Source organism: Haemaphysalis longicornis, unplaced genomic scaffold (assembly GCF_048455015.1).
Source record: "Haemaphysalis longicornis isolate Haplotype H1 unplaced genomic scaffold, Haemaphysalis longicornis Haplotype H1 scaffold_1, whole genome shotgun sequence".
Lineage (NCBI taxonomy): Eukaryota > Metazoa > Arthropoda > Arachnida > Ixodida > Ixodidae > Haemaphysalis > Haemaphysalis longicornis.
In genome coordinates this window covers 253,098,273-253,113,351 of record NW_027526203.1, presented here as the reverse complement: position 1 = coordinate 253,113,351, position 15,079 = coordinate 253,098,273, and positions in this window count along the sequence as shown.

Here is a 15,079-nt window from a genome sequence, read left to right as displayed (position 1 = left end):
TCGAACACTGGAAAATCTCGCTCGCTTCTCCGCGCGCTCGGCCTTTGTCGAAAACAACGGCCGGTGTCATTTCACGCAGTCGCAGCAGCGTTGAGGGAACGGCTGCTGACGTGAACGTGAACACTTCGCGAGATAGCGACGTTTCGCAGGAATGCGTAAACGATGAGCTTTCCGAGACGCCGCACGAATCCGCTGAAACGGAGGTTGTTCCTTCGGACGGTAGTGCGGAAACGAGCGATGTGGTGGCAAAGCCTGCAGCCGAGGCGCCGAACGGTTTGCACGGTTCATTTGGGAGAAATGACAATCTCGCCACTGAGCAAGCCGATTCCGTTGTGCCACCAGCTCAGGTAGCTGACCTCGACCGATGGCCAGCCGAGCTCGTAGAGATTCAGGTGTCTGGGGCGGCTGAGCCGTCTTTTGAGACAGGGCAGTCTGGTTGTAGTGTAGCCTTGACAGCCGCAAAACAGAACGACAACACCCTTCGGTGTTCGCTTACTGAGGGTGTTGCGGAAAAGGCGAGGGACGCCGAGATAGGGTCCGTTGGATGCTACGAGGTGTCTAATGAGCACGTCGTACCCTTGTCACTCCCAGCTGACGCTCCCGACGATAGGCCAATATGGGCTAAGCTAGTTGAGATTTCGGTGGTGCCTGTGGCTGAGCCGAAGTCGGGAACCGACCAGCCTAGAGGAGAGAACGCAAACGCGTTCCGGCGTTTGCTTGCCGAACGCGTTCGCGAAAAGGCGAGCAAGAAGGATAGCGGGAAAACTTCCGCGCGTACTTGTGGCGCATGTTTTAATGCGAGCACGCCGAGGGGCAAGGCCATGAGCTCGCATCGCGCCAAGGGAACGCCGCCTCCTAGGAGGAGTGCGCGCCTTACATTCGAACGCTGGAAAATCTCGTTCGCTCCTCCGCGCGCTCGACCTTTGTCGAACAAGACGACCGGTGTCCTTTCACGCGGTCGCAGCAGCGTTCAGAGAACGGGTGCACCTAAAGTGCGATACAAATTTGGAAAAGCTCGGAGCAATGATGAGAGCTCGAATCGCAGCTCTCAGCGCGAGAAGTGGCTTGTAGACGCCTGACTTTCTCTATTTCATTGTTTTTCCTGGAGCAGGTTTCGCCCTTTACGATTACATTTCTTTTTGTGTGGGACATTTCCAATCAAGCGAAATGTCACCTTTCAGGTTTGTCACTTGTCTAAAGTACTGCTGGGCAAAAATATAACTAGAGTAGTTAGTTATTCACGTACTTTTCCGCAACTAAAAGCCTGGTAGATCTTCAGTGTTGATTTGTCTTCGCACTTGCCGGCGATGCGGTTGTGTCTTCCTGTGTTGTTCTGTTGCTTGTCTGACCAAGCCAGAGACGTTCTTGGGGAGCCACTACTCGTCCAGTGACCCGTCCGGTGAGGCTCCAGCACGGTGTCGTACAGCCAAGGCCTGGAGTCGAGCGTCTGCCGAACACTTCACTTCGACAGCATCCCTCCGGACAACGGTTGCAGACCCTTATCCATCGGGATCTCGGACCCCCGGCGGAGAAGCTGTTACGAATGGGCCAGCGCCGCAGTACTTCCCCGCATCACTCCTCGGCTGTGCGGCGAAGCCACTCGTGCTCCTTCGAAAACAGGCGCAATCATGTCGGTGACAAGTAGCGACAAGCCTCGTCAGACGCTTCGCTCTCTGCGCATTCGGCGGCTGCCTGCGGCGGCTGAACTTCGGCGGCTGCCTGCACGGCTCGTCTCCACGCTCTTCAAGGACACAGAGGCAGCCCCCGGTGATCGCAACGGAGTCCTCCTCTCTCCCCTCTCTCGGACTCAACGTGCCCGAGGCTATGAACAGCTTACGAACTCTGGAAAGAGTGTAGTGCGTGTTCCCACGTGTTGCGTGTGACCGTTATCGCTGTTGGGTATAAATAGAGCTGCCCAAGCGTTGTAAACCATTCCTGTTAGAGCAGCGAATCGATGTTGTCGCTCTGCTCGAGTCCTGTATTGTAACCTCGCCCGTCGGGGCATTGTTCTTTGGCTTCGGCTCACCTCTCGCTATGAAGTAAACAGTTACGTTAGCCTACGGCTTCTGGACTTCTTCACGGCTGCAACAGCGGCTGGCCGCTCGCATCATACACGCTACCACTCGTATGTCGGAGGCCACGGAGCTCGGATCGGGTGCCCCCGCCCGGTCGCAACAACACCCAATGGCGGAAGAGGACGCGAAAGCTGGCGACTAAATATACCTTGACCGTGGCAAATAAACAAGGGGGGGGGGGGCAGTTAAAAAGCAAGTTAAGGAAACAGAGACGCTCATGTGGAAAGAGAGGATGGAAAAGAAGGGATCGCTGGGAATCTACAAAGCAAGCAAAAAAGAGATCCGGAAAGAGAACTTTTATGACAACAATAAAGGTAGTGCGTTGCTCTTTGAGGCGCGGGCTGGCTGCTTGAGAACTCGAACTTACATGAGCAAATATTCGTCCCAGGATGAGACATGTGTTGTATGTGACAGGGATAAAGAAACTGGTCAGCAGTAGGTATTACCAGAGTCTTTCAATGTTTTACTGGTCACGAAACTTCGGCGCTCGTTTCATATAGGGACCGCGCACGCCGCTACAAGCGCCACCGCCGCACGAAGGTCATCCAGCCGCCGCGCTTGCGGCGTATTGGCCAGCTCTTGGCGTGCAAACGCTTGCTGCTTTTCGTTGCTGCGCGCTGATTAAGTGTGTTTTTTTTTTCGTAGTAGTTAGCGATGAATAGTCCAGTCATTGTGTATATCACCTGCCTTCAATGGGGTTTTATTTTTCGAAGTAAATTACCGTTGACTTCGGCCGCGAACGGCAACGGCTTCTGTGTGCTCTGGCACAAGCGCTGCGCCGTCGTGTGTACGGATTTTTAAATCTATATTGCTTCTTTTCGTAAAGCAAAGTTGTAAATACCACACATACGGTAGCTGTGTAGTCACGGACTGCTGCGGGCCTATCGATAATACAATAAAAAAACTGAAAGAAACCAAGTACGCGTCATTCAGACTACGCTTAATGAATCCGTTGATTGCTCTGGAATGCACAGAACGCTAAAAGAGATAGCCCAATAGTATTGCCGTTTCGATGAGTTGTTACATACTTGAGAACATCTAAAAACGCTGCAGAAACGCGAAGGATCAAAACACGAAGAGATATATGTTGCACCATGTGTCTTTCTGCATCCACGCTTTGCAATACTTGAAAAAACAGGAAGCGAAAAAAGAACAACAAAACTGATTTTATCACACGCAACAAAAACTTTCAATGTTACGAAGGGAGACAAAAATTTATTTTTTCGCGCTGCGATATGTGCAGCACACGGAGAAAAAAGAGTATTTTCACGTAGCCAAGAACGAAGCAAAGCTTTTCTGAACGCAGCGAGCTAGCGATCTCCTGCACTACAAAAGACTAGAATGAAACACAAACGTCGACGAAGCAGCCCGCCGTGTGAGCCCTAATTCCCACAGCCGTTTTTCACCCCGTCACGTCACCGTCCCGTCACCGTCTTCCGTCATGGGCGCCGTTTTTCGACCGATTTCTCGCCGAAAACGGTGCGACCGTGACGGGAGGCCGAGCTCTACGTTTCCGTCACGTCAACATGACCGGACCATGCCCCGCGCTAAACCAGCTAATCAGAAAACAAATTTTTACGGCTAAATTTCGCGAAAAGTGAGCCCAAACCATTTTCCTTAATTTTAGATTAAAAACACTCAAGTCTAGGCTAAACTGATCACTAGGCAGACGACCCTGTAATCTGACGGAAAGCTCCCGTGTAGATCCAGTCTGAACACTTCTCCGTTCCGTCAACGTCGCTTTTTGTTGACGTGACGGTGCCGTGACGGAGAAGGTGACGGCTGTGTGAATGAGGGCTGACGTGCACAGATGAACGTCGATAAAGTGAGTTGCGCGGCGTTTGCTATGCATGCATTACTCTCGGAACGTTATTAATTTCAGATCAATGGAAATGGGATAGAGAACATTGTCGAAGAAACAAAAAATCAAGTTAGCGACAAGGTGGCACCTTTTCCATATCGAACAATATTGCCTGACGGGACGTACGACAAACAGAGCAAATGGGCGCTCCGGTTGAAACGCCAGATAAGAAACCGGAATCGGCCACGCGCGGTTACAAAACAAACAAAACGAACCCTAAGATAATTCGCGGAAATATGAAAAGTAAAAGCACAAGGACGTCCCAAAGCTTTTTTACACGCGAGCTTGAGCGCAAGGTAATACAAGTTTGCAAACAGGTAATGGAGCACCCCTACAACCTGATTGATATGACAAAAATCCGGCTTTAAGTTAGCCTTGTACAATTCTAGGTCCACGATGCTCTCAAAATGGTGCATTTCTTTTTCCATCCTCCCACACAGTGCATTTCCACACACTGTCGCACATTTATAATCGAAGCTGAAATCTCCCTTTGCTTGCCTTGGAATGGCGCGCCTCCAATTCTCACGCAGCTGCCCGTCACTCGGTCAACAGAACAAGGGAACATTTTCTGTGGTATCGTTGTACAAGGAACGACATCCCGGGACGCTACACATGTTCGGCATCGTCGTTGCACTACTTAAGTCGCATCACAAGAGTGCGATATGCACGTTACATTTTTTTTTTTTTCCCGCACAAAACAAACACAACTCTCCGCGGCTCCCCCATTCGAGCCAGCGCAACGCCGCCCGAAGAGTGACCTCAGTGAGAGGGTGGCGCCGCCGCGCGGCGGTTTGGCAGGCGGGTAAAGCTCAACGTTTATAGAACCAAGGTCAGTTGTAAAACTTCGAAGTGTTTCCCGGCGCCGCCGCACCATGCCGCATTGATGGCGCTGCAGTCGCACCCGGCTCCCGCGCGGAGCACCGGGTGGCTGAGGTCAGCACGTTCTGAGGGATACACCTGCCGTTGTGCGGCTAGCGTCTGCGCGCGTGCGTGCTTGCGTGCGCGTGCGCACTCCAGTTGTAGATGGTTAGGCGAGCACTATGCCGGCGCCCGGTTGCACGGGTGGTTACAGGGGAAACCAAACTCAAAGGCAAGGCGCTTTTCTCGCACTTCAAGTTACTTCGGCCTTCGTGTAGATATATGGTACCGTGCCAATGCGTGTCTCGACCGAAACCTCTCAGCCAAATCGCGCGTGGGGCGTGAAGTTTTACCCTGAGGACACAGAAAAGAGCCACACCCACTTCATTAACAGTGAAAAAGTAGAAACTGAGTGAGGAAAGTTGAGCCTCGTCGTAGGAGCCGTCCCGAAAATATTTCCAAACCTGCTTCCTTACCTTTACCTATCCAAACCACCGGCAAATAGAAAGAAATTTCCACGCCGAAACATGCAAATTGTTGCACAGACCTCGTCTGCACAGAAAGCCAAAACAAGCGCTAACGGTGGAGCCGAAGAAAGTGCTGCAAATTTATTTTTATTTTTATTTATTTGTACATACTGCAGGCCGTAACCGGGCCCTTGCAGGAGTGGATACATAGGTAAAACGAAACACAATAACGCTCCACTAAAAGAAAAGGAAAAAGTATTGATACGCATAGGGTACTTCGCGATTCACATGCATACATTTTTAGAAAAAATCAATCTCTTCTAGACAGTTGACAAAAGATTCCAGCGTAGAACAATTCACAGCATTGACCGGCAACTTATTCCAATAACAAATGGCCATTGGGAATAAAGAATACTTATGTGTATTGACACGACTAGCAGGTTGAAAAATGACCTTGTTATGGTTTGTCCTGAGTGAGTGTTTAAATGGGTCCTGTAAGTACAGAGTGCGTGATATCCTAAAATGACCGTGATAGAGTAAGTATAGGAACTTTAACCTTGAAATTATTCTTCGTTTGTAAAGTGGCTGAAGATTTGCTCTATTAATTAGGTTGGTGACGCTTGAATGACGCTTGAATTTAGACGTGCTGGCAGCGAGCAGTAAACGTTCGTTCAGAGACATGGAAGGAGTTCGTTTTCCATTGGCGAGCCGGCGAAAGAATGTTGGCAGAGATTACAATAGAAGTTATGTTGTTGTTTTGTTGTTGTTGATGATCAGAAAATAGAGGGATAGCTTCTTTTCGTTTAAAAGTGTTTCAATCGGGGAAGAAGTAACTATTTCGGTCAGCTGCTGTCTCCGCTGCAGTGCCTAGAAGCTCTGTCAATAGCGTAAATACAGTTACTATAATCTCATTAACCGGCACGAAGGAATGACACGAAGTAGAGGAGATTATAATAGCGGTATTTGCACTATTTAAAGAGCTACTAGGCACTGCAGCGGAGACACAGAGATACGGTTTGTTTCGGGCGCACTGCGATCGTCGTCTTCGTCTTGATTCTCTTATCGGCCCCATCACCACGCGAAGCTGATACTTGACAGCCTATTCTTTTCGCCAAGAGGGATATCCCGTGAAAATATCTCGTTACCTTGAAACTAAAAAAAAAATATCCACTTTTTGGTTCTTTTATTCAACCGATAAAGCTTTTTTAACGAAATAATGACAATGTTTGCCAGCCTTCACTAATGTCTCTGCATAACGCACCAGCCACATTTCCTGCCTAGAGGGTCAGCCGCCTCAACAAGAAACGTAAATTATGTAATGTGAAATGGCAGACGCTGCTCTAAACGAACGCGGAAGTGCAGCCACAAAGCCGCGCGGCCTTTGAAATGCAAGCGGCTACTGCGCAATGGTTGTCGCCGATTGAGCGCCGTAGCTCCGGTGACATGTGGCTACACTTACCACTTACAAGCGTAAATAAAAGGTTATAAACACGGTGATCGGCATATTTCGCGATAACGCTCGCAACGGCAGTACAGATGCGGCCCGCGCTGCTTTCGCTCGTGCTTCCCCAGCGGCTGAAGGGAGCCGGTTGCGACGGCGACGCCACCTGGCGCTGTGGGTCGCTCGGGCGCCGTATTGCTGGTATGGCGGAGGCGGAGAGTTTTAAAACTGACCTTGGTTCTATAAACGTTGGGTAAAGCTGGCTCAAAAATGTGTCTAAACATAAATGCCGCCATGATGCCACGCTGTAGTTGCCAGATCAGTAGTTGAAGATATGGCTAACAATTTTTCTTTAAAATGAGGCACAAATTTAGGGCCCTAAGCTAAAAATAGGCAACTTTTATGGCAATAACTGAGTTTCTTTACGAGTTTGTATGCTTTTTATTAGTTTTCTTGAAGTATTCATGCTTGACGAACAAAAATAAATGAAATTATAAGCAAAAAGAAGACGTCAGGCTGAGGCGCCAAATTCAGTTTCGGTATATTGTGAGGAGCGTCAGTCGTGTGGGGCTAATTTACAAAGGTTCACTCTAACACGCCTTAGTGTCTGCTGTGTCACTTCGTTGCTTGCGAAGACACGCTTGCGAAGACTGCCGACGATACGGAATAAAGCCGCCGCCGCCTATCTTCAAGGACACCTTCTCTACATGTCCGTAGTGGCTGCTGCCGATTTGAACTCGCCGTCAGCCGGTCATATCATGTTACGCGAAACATGTATGGGCAGATCGGCTCCTTTTAATCGTATATGTTTCGTAAATTAAAAACAAACAAATGTACGAACCGTTTTACCATGCCCAGCGTATAACTAGGCTCTCGTTTACGGGTGCTGTTCTACTTTCACTGAACGGTGTTTTACTTGAGTCAGAGATAAAACAACTGCCAACTAATAATAATAATGGTAACTTTATTTGCACGATAAGGTGGTTTTCTAGAGGAGGACAAGGCGAAGCCGAAAGGTAATCCCGAATGTAGGTGCAGAAATCTCCTGTATGGGTGTGTGCGATTGGTGCATGCTCCTTCGATCGCTGAAACACGCAATCTGAAATTTTCGAGAATATATTTGATGCTTTGCATGACACATTTCTTAAATTCGGCGGATCAGCGACGTTGTTTAATTACGTATACTTGCACCCCTGCTCTCATATGGCCCATGTATACACCTGCACAGAGGAGGTGGGGGAGGAGTAAACTTCGTTCATGTAAGATGGGCACCCGTGTGGTGGGGCGTTAAGAAAAATTATTCTGTCCTTCCCTGGGTTCCTGGGTGCCAATGAACGGAAACGGCCACTTCTGTTCACGCCCAATTATCAGGACCACCCCGCCTGCAGGCGGTTTTGCCTGAAATGCCTGCGGGTTCGGCCGGAAATCTGTCTGTCAACAGAAACCGCCTAGGAAGCGTGTTGAGGTAACACACATATGCGCTTTCTTTGGTCGCGATGGGACCGTCATTTATTTTGTGCAAGGCGAAGTCGACGAAGGATATACGTCTCCCTTAAAAAGTAAATTAATTTGAGTGCACCTATAAATTGTTATTGCCGCTCATTAGTTCAATCATAGTGGTTGATTTTGAAACAGCTGCCAAACATAACTATAGCAGGTGAATCAGACTGCCTAGCATGAGACTATCAATCGCTAATATAGAGTATTCAGACACTTAATGTGCATTGCATATGGCAGTCATTAAGAAAGCCGACAATAAATTGAACTCTCAATTTTATTATTTGCGACAGTTACATCTGCACGTATCGGTTCAGCCAGGGCCATCTGGAGACGTTCTTCAGCTGTATATACACCAGATAAAAGGAAGGAATGCGATATGCGAATGCGATACGCGATAGAACGAAGGAATTCGATATGTGTCGCACAGCCTTCTCATTTATGCCAACATCAAACCGGTGGCCACAAAGGTGCCACACCAGACCTTGTTGAATTTCCATGCTTCCATTCCAGCGTGCTCACAGCAACAAGGATGATGACGAAGTTGCATTACCGAAGCTGGGTTCCAGTAATGCTGTAGCTGATTATGAAAGTTCTGGCTAATGCTCATTCAGATTGTGGTCATCAGCATTCTTATTTTCATCAAAAATAATGGGCCATCGCAATGCCATCAGTCCGTGTATCAGAAGCAAAAATAAACACAGCAAAAGCAAGAGGGTCATATGTACAAGCATCCAATTCTTATCCAACAAATTTTATTTCACCACCAGTAATACCACCAGACCTCTAGGGAAGTTTGTGATGGTAAGAGCAAGGCTAAGATGACCTAATGTGCGACTTCAAAGAAAGGAAGAAACTGTAGAAGAAAGCTAGGGAGGTTAACCAAGGAAAGAAGAAGAACTGTCCAGCTGGCTGTGCTACATGTGGAAATGGGAACAGTAAACTTGAAAGGAAAGGACTGGCATAAAATAAAGGATAAAAAATTCGGGAGAAAAAAAAACATGGCGAGGAAATGGCCAGTACAAAGACAGCGCCATGGGCGAAAAAAAGATAGGCATAAAAGAAGCAGGCAAAATGACAAAATGGGCAAACGAAGGATGCTGCATGCTGGTAACACCCCTACAGCACCTGTGACTGTTTTTCTCTCTTAATCACTGCAATCTGCTTCTTCAAGGCAAGAACTGATTTGGCTACTTCAGCTCCATCTTGTCTAAAACCACTGAAATATGTCTGATTTTCTGTGTACATAATGTAAATAGGGTACATAATTTCTAATTTTTTTAAAATTTCTCCTGAAGTGTCTGCTCCTTCGTGGAAGCTTTCGTGACTAACTGCCTCGTAGAATTGCATTTGCTTTGTTCATTTTTTGCTCTTTTATGCTGCCTCTGCTTGTATTTGTTTATTTTGTTCTTCTCCTCTTCTCCAGTGCTTAGGTTTTTTATCATGAAATTGTTTTTTCTTCAAAAAGGTTTTTTGGCTTTTAACCCTGTCTGTTTATTGGCTTTAAACCTGCCATAGCTTTGCTGGAAATAGTTAGTTCCTCACACAATTTTCCTCTTTCTTTATTCTGGGAGAGGGGGCATGAAATTTTAAAAGGTAAAGAGCCCTGCAGCGATTAATGAACACTTGCACTACTTTCTTTGTAGTTGGAATTACTGAAAGCTATAGTTCCACAAACCCAGAATGGAAATGCGCGTTCTACATGATATCTTCTAGTCTCCGGTTTGCTTTTGTCGAGATTTAGTTTAAGCTGCTATTAAATAGAATTATTGAGACCTAATGTAACCTGACAACATTAATCATGTACCTTGTGTGACGTCCCCAAGCATACAATCAATGACAAATCCTCTAAGCGTACCTAGAAAAACGGAAAATCTCTTCAGAGAGTTTCTTGATGCACATAACATAGTAATATTAGGCTTGGGTATTTCACGGTTATTGTATCTAAGCTAATGCAAGGGCCACTACCTAAAAGCATTTCAACTGGAGAAAAAAGTTGACACACGTGCTGCAGGGGCCTCGTAGACAGGCACAGGAACAGGCACAGAAAGCATGTTTGTTTAGCATAAAGTGCAGTCACAAATACGATTTCCATTTACATGCATTTTTTGGAAGCGTTGTCCAGTTCTAACTTCCATTCGCTAGAAAAGCAAGTAGTTGTAAAGAGCACCTCCATAGATTGCGAAAACAATCAGCTGACGCATACAGGGGGGGGGGGGGGGGGGGGGGAGGCGTGTGAAACATGTTAAAATAGCGCTGTGCAGACGGGACAACAATGAAAAGACTACACAGGACTAGCGCGCTGCATATCAACTGAACTCTTTTAGCACACACAAAATGATCAGGGAAAAAAAGCAATCAGGGGGAAGTGATTTCTTTTTAAAGGAAGCAGGAAAATAAATGGACTGGGGATATTATTAAGCTCTCATGGGAGCTCACCTGCATTTAACACAGTCCGGAAGCGGGAATAGTTCGTGAAATAGGATAGGAGAAAGAAAAGTAAAGATTAGAAAGGTGAGGAAAGAGTAGAGAAGAGTAGTTCCACTGTGGTCGATTCCGTCGCACACAACACACCACGAACACTGTTGGCTGGCGTAATGCTGCGTCCGGGAGACGAGAAACCTCGAAGGGAACAGTGAAGCGCGGAGGCGAGCATGGTGCGACGAAGAGCGAAGTCTGCGGCGGTCCCGACCGCTTTGGAGACGGGTACTGGGGGGGGGGGGGGGGGGGGGGGGGCGGGAGCTGGCACTCGACCGCCCACACCAGCAGAGCGAAAAAAAGCCGGGCGACGTCCAACGGCCCGCGCTTGCAACGGGCCGCCGAAATGAAGCCCCTCCGAAGCACAGGAGCACGAAAAAACACGTCCGCTCAACTCCGAATCGACGACCGAACTCCCCTGACGCACCCGCAAAAGCTACCTCTCCGAGCGTACGAAGTACCCGCTAATCTTGGCCCTACCCTTTTCAGTTGCGGAGAATGCAAAACTGCACCTAACGCGGCAGCATGGCACAAAAGTTCGCTACCTACCACAGGAAAAACTGCACACAACGTTTCTGCACAGCAAAGTTTTCACGGCGCACTCACAGCAACGGTGGCTGCCATGATGGAATGCGTTGGTTACTAGGTGAATACCGACTACTGCCGCCAACTCTAGTAGGCAAAAAGGCAGCCGGCAACGCTGTGAGGGTGGCATCATGTCAGCGCCCGGGTGTAGCACGGTTTCAATGCACGGGCTGGCCGGGCAGCTTTTGCTCTAGAGCGGAGCAGTTTCGTGACCAGTAAAGCATTGAAGGACTCTGGTATGGTATTACTAAGCAGCGGCTAGAGAATTGGTGAAAAAAAAGCAGGGAAGTCGATAAAATAACATCCCAGCCAGGGGTAGCGGCAGGGCAGAATTAAAAAGAAAGTCGAGTTGAGGGATTAAATTTAAATTCAAACAACTAAGATAGGCTAGATGGCACACGCCGTCACCCCGATTCAAAGGGGAGGCCTTTGATCATCATCATCGGAACCGGAACCACCGCTACAGCAACCATCCGGTCGCATTTTGCCTGTGTTTTGGTTTTGCCAGTTTTGCCGCTGCATACAAACACGCGCTCTCGCGCTTTCAACATGCTTTCTTGCAGCGAATGTTCAACTTCGATGCCTACGCAACGTGGTTCTGCTGCTGTTTGCCAAGTTGTAGCCTACGATCGGGGACAAACCTTATTTCAGAAATAAGAACGTTCAGTTTCCCCATTGAACTGCGGTGCGACAAGATGAAAAGCTCGCATATTCGTTCTGCCCACTTCATTCAAGGTAAACATTTTCCGCCTGTTTTGTTAGAATAACAGGCATAGTCGATAAATCGTATTTTACTCTGCTCAGTGTCCAAAAAAAAGTGTTCACACGCGTGCCGTCAGCGCGTTCACTTTCGGCGCTAATCCTTTTTGCGAGGCTGTGTACAGCATGTACAGTTCGTCTATCAAGCGTCAGCAATGTTCGCGCTTCCCTTAACCCTTTAAACGCCGGACTATGAAGCAATATTAAAAAAACTGAAATTGGTGCTGATAATTTGTATTTGGCATCTAAATTACCTCTGACAAAAATTACAGCCACATTCACAATGACTAAGCACGTTTTTCGGCATGTTCCATTTTTGGAACATTGGCGTTTCCCATATACAAAACGCAAAAGTGGTCTGATACAGCTTTAAGCTTGTCCTTACGAACTGAAGACAGGTTTTTATCTTGCTGCAATGCCTCTGAAAAGTATAGAGTGAAAACAATTATCTAGAAAAATCATTCTCGCTGTAGCTCAGTTACTGCTTCACAAGCCGTGGTAGGCTGCAAAGCATTTGCTGTGCAGCCGCTTTTGGCACTCCTGACACTGATTGGTTGTGTTTTTCGTGCACTGCGCACACCTCCCCTGCGTAGCTGGTATGATGTAGTGGCCGTCCGTTTTCCTATCTTCACTTCTTGGATGAACCCGAGGTCCAGGGCGCACTATGAGTTTCTGCTTGAAGTGCAGCAAGGACATGGTGACGTCCCGCCTGAATGCTAGGTGCGTCATGGCGGCGTCGCTTCCCTTGTGAAGCTCGCAGTGAAGGAGCCATCTTCCGACGACAGCCATGTTCAGACCATTGCTGAACAGGTTCAACTACCACTTTTTGCTTCTCAGCTTTGGGCGATAGCTTCCGAGGAGGCGTTCAATAACGTCTGCTCCCCCCATGCCCTCATTGTATTTTTTTATCAAATATGGTTGAGGAATGTCTACCTTTTTGTTTGCGCGTCGTGAGTAGCGTTTTGCTGTACCCACAGGCTCGTGGCTGAGGTGGTTTGAGCAAACTGTGACTACTGCATTGTCGTTCCACCTGCATGCATAGACGGTCCCATCACACTTGTAGTAGAAAGTTCCTCTTTTCCGACCTCTTTCACGCTCTTTAGTGGACAACCACCGGTTCTCGTTTCTCTTACAGTCCCAGTTGCTCGCATCCCCTGGTCAGCCAGCTTCATCAGGAGACTGTGCGAGGTGAAAAAGTTGTCAAAGTAGACTTCGTGCTGTTGAGGGGCGGGCAAGACAGATATAAAATCGCTAACAACCCTGAGCCCGAGAGGTGTCCATTCATCCTTCTCATTTCTCCCACAGTAAATGTCCATCGCATAGGGGTACCCATTGGAAGAGCATAGCATCCATATCTTGTAGCCAAACCGAATGGGTTTACCGTGAATGAACATTTTGCACGAGTGGTGGCCGTAATAGGGTACCATTGATTCGTCAATGCTGAGGCTCTTGTGAAACACTCCAAACTGGCGGAAAGATTTTGAGATTTCGCTGTAAAACGGCTGTATCTTTCCCATCTTTTCGCCTGCCTTCAACTGAGTGTTGTCCACAGCATGGAAAAACCTCTTGAGCTGCCGGAACCTATTCCGGGTCATCACTGTTGCGACTAAAGGCACGCAAAGGTCTTCAGCCGTGCTCCAGTATGAGTCCTCAGATGGGATGGAGTGATATCCGCTGAAAAGTAAGAGCCCAAAAAACTGTCCTATGTCTGCTCCTGTGACCTCCACCTCCTCCCCCTTTTGGAGTGCGTACCTTGCAGTCCGGTCAGCCAGTAAACCAAGGTATTCCGGAGAAATAATTTTGCTGAACAACTCAAATGGGCTCATGTTCGCAAGCTCAGGAAATGTTTCTAGCAATAGCGGAGGGTTCTGGCTGGGCAGTGTTTTATCGAACGTGGCATGGTCACCCCAGACTGCTCTAAGAGAGGGCTCTGGGTGTTTTGTTTTTCCAGTCATGGTTGAAGACTTGCCGCCTTTTTTTGCAGTCAATTGCCTTTGCGCTGGCTTCTTCCGTCGTGGCTCAGAACTCGAACCTTCAGTAGGCGACACAACGCCTTCATCGCGGCACGGCATAACTTCTAGGTATCCGCAAACATCCTCGGGAACAACTTCAGAGAATTCATTTTCATGCACGTGCTCCTTGTCAGTAATGTTGCCATCTTCATCAGGCGGCAATTGGCATACAGATGCCCCTTCGCGCTCTTCGTCAGGAAGGCTGAACAAAAGATCAATTGCAGCCTCCAAAGTCAGGAAGCGTTGTGCCATAACCTAAAAAGAAAAATTCTGCTGTACACAAGTGTGGTAGTACAAAATTTATCCTACCGTAAAGTCGTTCGGTACTTACATTCACGAGGATTGAGGCGGCTATTCGCTGCAATTGAATGGCGCTCGTTCCACGTGCAAGACAATGTGAAAAAATTGCCAGAGAAAGGTATCATTCAAGTTTCTACAAGTGCCAACGAGATGGCGCCACCAACACACGAAAATGAGAAGAAAAAGCGAAGCGAATTGCGAGGTCCGCTTTCCGCGCTTTATTCAACTATGAAACGCCAATGTTCCAAAAAAGGAACATTCGCATAAAACGCTCGAAAGCGAAAGCTCGCTTGTCTGTATATTTTTTTAAATTATTTTCTGAGTAATCGCCGACTATCTGCTGATTTTTAGTTCTGCTTCACTCATTGAACATTGCCTTTACCAGCAAAATATTGCAACAAACATGTGGTGGTGAAGTAACGCAAAATACGCCTTTTTGTAAACATTAATTCGAAACCTCTAAACGGCCTATTGATAAAAATTAAAATTGTTACGTCTTCCACAAGCATCAGTGAGTATGCGAAAACAAAAACTAAAAAATTGGGTACAGTTGGAAGGAAATAAAGAAATCAGGTTTCGTGTGTTCCAATTTTGGAACATTGGCAAGTAAAAGGTTAACCCAGTTTAAGACACCTCATAACAATTTTTTATGATCTGTTGAGCGCGGTCACGATCTGCTGACGGTACTTAACTTTGCCGCTCAGAAAAGCATTGTAGGCGTCACTCTCGTAGTTCCTAGACTGTTC